The sequence below is a fragment of the Castanea sativa genome, chromosome 3, assembly GCF_040712315.1.
Source record: "Castanea sativa cultivar Marrone di Chiusa Pesio chromosome 3, ASM4071231v1".
Taxonomy (NCBI): Eukaryota; Viridiplantae; Streptophyta; class Magnoliopsida; order Fagales; family Fagaceae; genus Castanea; species Castanea sativa.
This window is the reverse complement of record NC_134015.1, coordinates 9,639,715-9,644,971: the sequence shown is the minus strand read 5'-3', so window position 1 is coordinate 9,644,971 and position 5,257 is coordinate 9,639,715. Positions and strand designations below refer to the sequence as shown.

The 5,257-nt window shown below is 35.2% G+C and overlaps 1 pseudogene; it reads right to left on the bottom strand.

Moving 5' to 3' along the window:
• Window positions 1-1,034: 1,034 nt before the first annotated feature.
• LOC142628468 (mannosylglycoprotein endo-beta-mannosidase-like) lies at window positions 1,035-4,793 on the bottom strand (annotated as a pseudogene).
• Between the last annotated feature and the right edge of the window lie 464 nt (window positions 4,794-5,257).

Below are 5,257 nucleotides of genomic sequence, written 5' to 3'. Positions count from 1 at the left end.
GAGTAAGAAGGGAAAATGCATTCACTATAAAACTAAAACCCTTATAACACCAATTGAACCTTTCAGTCCCTATTTATTCTTCTTTATCCCTCATATCTTTCTTTCTTAGCCATAGAGATGCATGTTAAATTGACAGAAGAAGAAATCACATTCTAAGATCAATAGCTAATATGTTTATGCGAATTAGAACCTACCAAAAACACATTTTTACTTAACCAAAAAAAAATTCAATCAAGCAACTGGAAGCTCAGAATTATCCTTTGTTAGCAACAACAAAAAAAAAGAAAAAGGGTTATCTTGATTCAATAGAAATTGGATAAGTAAAGAAATCTCTCATTGAGTTTCGTACTTATTTAAAAACAATTAAACTGCAGTCAGCAGTTCCAAGAAAAATAAAGCCCAAGGATTGGCATTTCATTACTGTCATTTTAAATGTATACAGTTACAATTATTCACATTCCCAATGTGCTTATGATGTTGGATCGGGTGGACTAAATTTCATATGGTCATGTTATGCACAGAAAAATATTTGATGTCAACCAACCTTAAATGTTACTCTGAAAATTTTTCCTTTAAAAAAATAACACTTAAATGTTTGGTTGAGAGAAGTAAAGATATGAAACAAAACCAACCATTTCCCATCTTACAAACCTGATTATACTATAAAACCATGTCCAAGAAAACTTATATGCAAAATTCACATCTCTATATACTTAAACTTGAAACAATCAGTAATATACGAACTCAAAGAAGTATCAAAAATAACTTATATGACACGTAATATCTTAACCACTGAGCAGTCTAACAGTCCTGGTTTCTACTTTCTAGGGCTTCAGCAACCAAGCTGACAATTGTGGGAAAAATGACACATCTGTTACACTTCCCACCAGATATCGACCCACGGATGGAATTTTCTCTATCAAGACTTTTCTTTACCACTGTAAACTCATCATTTCCAGGGATGTCAAACCTAAGCCATCCTTTGTCCGAAGTTTACTTCTTGTATATTTCTTGTTGCTCATTCAGACCTGTAAATACATATATAAACAAATCGATAGGACTTATTCTTTTATATACAAATTCAGGCATGCGATATTCATAGGTACTGTACTGGCCTCCTTACAGAGATTGTGTAATACTTTGTTTGAAGTGGTTCTCATTAGGTTCTGTTTCTGTTTGCCATATCCTGGCATTTTAGATCTAGGTGAAACGCATGGCTACAAAGGAGCCAAGGCCATGATAATATAAGTTCTACAATCTCATCCACTTATAGAGACATACTAAACCACCTATCTCAATTAGTGTCAATCTTATATTGAATTAAAGATAATTGCTCAATCAATGAAAAAAAATCTCATTAAAAAATAATACATCAAAGAAAGTTGTCCCAGCCATTCAATAGTTTCAAATTTTGTTTTTTTTTTAATAAATTATAAGAACCAACCATCGTGGGGGTGCGATGAACTTTTATAAATTGCATATAATCTATTGTATCAAGTTTGAAAAACCAAGGAAGCTTACACATTTAAGCCCAAAAAAGCTTTCAACCTGGTTTAATCTTCTCACTCACAACAAACATTAAAGAAATTGACTGGTAAAAGACAGTCAATTGTTAAGAAAGTATTTATATGAATAATTCATCAATTTTTAATTTTGATAGGAAAAAAGGACTGCTAACCTGTTTAGAACAGGCCAGGAAAAATCCTATGTTGCCAAATGAGATTAGTACACCAAGATGAGACTCTATAGTTATCGTTAGCAAATAAAAACTTGTTTCAGCATGCGGCAGTCTAAATTCTAGCAGATCAAAACCACTACATAAAATGAAAGAGTACAATCCCCCATGAAAATGCTCAGTAACTTTGTGAGACCCCATTTCAGTGTAATCTTGAGAAAAATCAAGAATAATCTCACGTATAGACATCTCACGGTGTGAATCTAAATGCAGTTTAGCATTCACCATGCCACTATCTTCTATGTAACACTAAGTTGAAAAGGCAATATCCATACAATCTCAACCTAATTCAACACAACACTTACTTGAAACTAAGTAACAAATGTTTCTCAAAGCAAAACAGCACAAATAAGCAAGTAAAAGTTGGAATTATATCCCAGCATTCCCGAAATTTGTGGATATCATCTCCTCTGTAAAACTTGACCTCGATAGAGTTTATACTTCCACATGGTTGCAAACAGCATTAAAAGCATATGTTTACCCAGCTCAATGAACAGTATGCATACCATGGTAATTCCAGCCATGAAGCATAGCTCAAGGTGTGACACCTGGAGGGACCTTAAAAGTGATCTTAATGGGCATAACCTCGCTCAGCACCAGTGAGAAATAGTTGTTTTGAGTAATGAACAGGAAGAACTCTCGTGTCCTCTCCTTCCTTGTGGTTTGTCTTCAAAGCATGAACAGAAAAATGAAAGAAGAAAGCACCTCCTATATTAACCCCATTTACTTTGGTAACCTTCAAACTATCATGTTCATTTGTGAAACATCTGCAAATCTTCTGGAACAAACCAACCTCATGTTTTTTGTCTGTCCCACTAGTTGCAGGTTCTCCTGAGGCCATATCAAAATCACCATTTCCTCGCCTAACCATGAAATTGTTCATATAGGTTAAATTTCTAGTCAGCTTTCATGGCCACATTTTCAACATGCATTTCAATTTCAAAATTGGACCCTTTGATGAAAACCTTAGATGTAATCTTGAGGGGTATTTTTTTTTTTCCTTCTGTATGTCTCTAGAAGCTTGTAACCTCCACCACACCGATGCAACCAGTATAAGTTCCAAGATAAAATGCCATAGTCTGACACGTGGTAGAGTTTGAGGAGAAAGAAAAAGACCGGCTTTGGGTATTTAGACTTTGGGTACTTCATTGCAACTATGGGTACTGTTTTTTTGGCTGGAGCAGCGAGATTTTCAAAAACATTGTAGTACAGACATGTAGCTTCTAGATCCCAGACCGAGGCTTCAATAGCTATGTTGGATAGTTCCACAGACATAGCATTGACAGCCTGCTTATGGTAGGATCGGAAAACAATTGCAAAGATACATACCATTGTGGATGGGATCGTTTCAAATAGCATTAAGTACGAAGAATGTCTTCTAGTAAAATGCATTATTTTGTATGCGCTCTCTTCTGGAATATATATATTTTTAAGAAACACAAATTTAAGCATTTTAGCCACCCCTGGGTCTTTTCAACCCACACATACAAAAACAAAAAAGGAAATCAGCTATGTGCATATTAGCAAGATTTTTTTACTAACCTTTTATTTAGATCAGTCAAAAAGAAAAATCAGTTTCATTTATTGAATTCAAAAGATTTTTCAGTTTCAATATGTGTTCTATGAAAACACTTCATCAGATATTATATATTCATTGAATTTCAAGATCCAATCCAAACTCATACATTATAACTCTTCCTAGTTAGAAATTACCTCTATAAAATATGTAGCCAGATGCAGCTGGACATGGATTGGTTCTGCAGCACGACAGCCATAGAAACCTGCTGTTTGGTCTAGGAGATGATCATAAAATTGACCTCTAAGCCCAGTCTAAGGGTTCTGTGTCTTCCAAATCAGGATAGCAATGTATATACTCCATATACTGGAAGTCCAGCCGTCCAGCAAAGCTGAATGCAGTTAGCCAGTTGAGCCTGATGATCATTTTGAGATAGGTCACCACACACACACGCACACACACGCACACACACAAAAAGGAAGAAGCAAAAGGCATCTAGAATTGCTAGAGAAAGATTTTGATTCACCTTTAAACAAAAATCATCAAGATCCATTGGGGTTCCACAAACCTCAATCTAATCAACACATTTTTTTGGCTTTGAATAGGGTATGCATTTATGGATTTCCAATAGGGGCTTGGAACTTCTTCAGTGTACCCACTATGAAACCTCTTAAACAATGGAATCTGCCAGCATTCTTGAGGCATTGTTGCTCTGATGGTATCTGTGACAAGCATCCTGATAGATCTAACCACAGGATTGAATCCATAGCTGTAAAAATCATTCTTAAAAAATGTTTCAGGATTCTGGAGTTCACAAGGGCCATCAGTGAAGCCTCCCATTCCATTTGCAAACCCATCCCACAAGGGTCCTTGGATGTAAACACATGTACCATCAAGATAAATATTCAGAATATTTGCAGATTTAATTGGAGTTTTCAAAATAAGGATGGAGTCTCAGGTCATTTTTCAAAGCTTTGTTGATGTCATCTGGTGGAACTTGTTCATTTCCCTCTACCCAAAGAGCAAGACTAGGATGGTTCCTTAGAAGCTTGACAGTGTCTCTTGCACATAGAAAGAAAAGATCATGATCAAGGGGACCATTTGGATTGGATACCAGTTAACCTCGTCCGTCAACATCTCCAGTAATCCAAAACTCTTGCCAGAGCTACAAAAATCAAATCAGCCATATGGATCAAGTTATACTAGAGTAATTTAATAGTGCAATAACTTGGAATAATAAATCCAAAGTAGCACCTTGGAATCCTTGGGTTTGGTTAGCCTCAAGCCTTATTTAACCCCATCCACAGGCTTGGGTCTTAGGAGGATAAATCATTCAAAATAATGCAATGCAGAATTCACTCTGGTAGGAACATTTTAACACTTCATTTACTAAATAACCAAGAGTACAAAAATTAAAAGTACCAAAGAATCCTACTGCAATATACCAAACAGATGACAATGTCAAATAACTTTTTTGACAAAACTGACGCTGAGATAGGTTAATGGCAATTAAAAATATACAATTGAACTCAACAAAGCCATTATCCTAAGTAATTTAGTTGGCTACATTGATCCAATATTTCCATTTAGCTCTATTTGGAGTCCATATCCTCTGTTAAATCATTGATAATGGCAATAAGAAATAGAACACAGAATGAATGCATGCATGCACTAAAATCTAGAGGTTTCTTTGAGGACAAGATATATAAAAATTTGATTTAAACAGTTTTTAATTATGTAAACAAAGACCGCTGAGGTAAGGATTTCTTTATTTAAGTTTCAAAGCATTCAAGAAAACGAGGTGGCCAGAAATACATTAGGTCTAAGGTAGAGGCAGTCAGAAAAGATAAAAATCATAAAACAGACAGTTGTCTAACAGAGCATATAGCCCAAAATAGAGGTCAAGGTCAAATGATAGCAATGGTAGGAATAATCCTGTAGGTGACCCAAGAAATTAGAAATCAAGCAATGAGTTGTACCAAAGAAAATCAAGAATCTTCTCACAA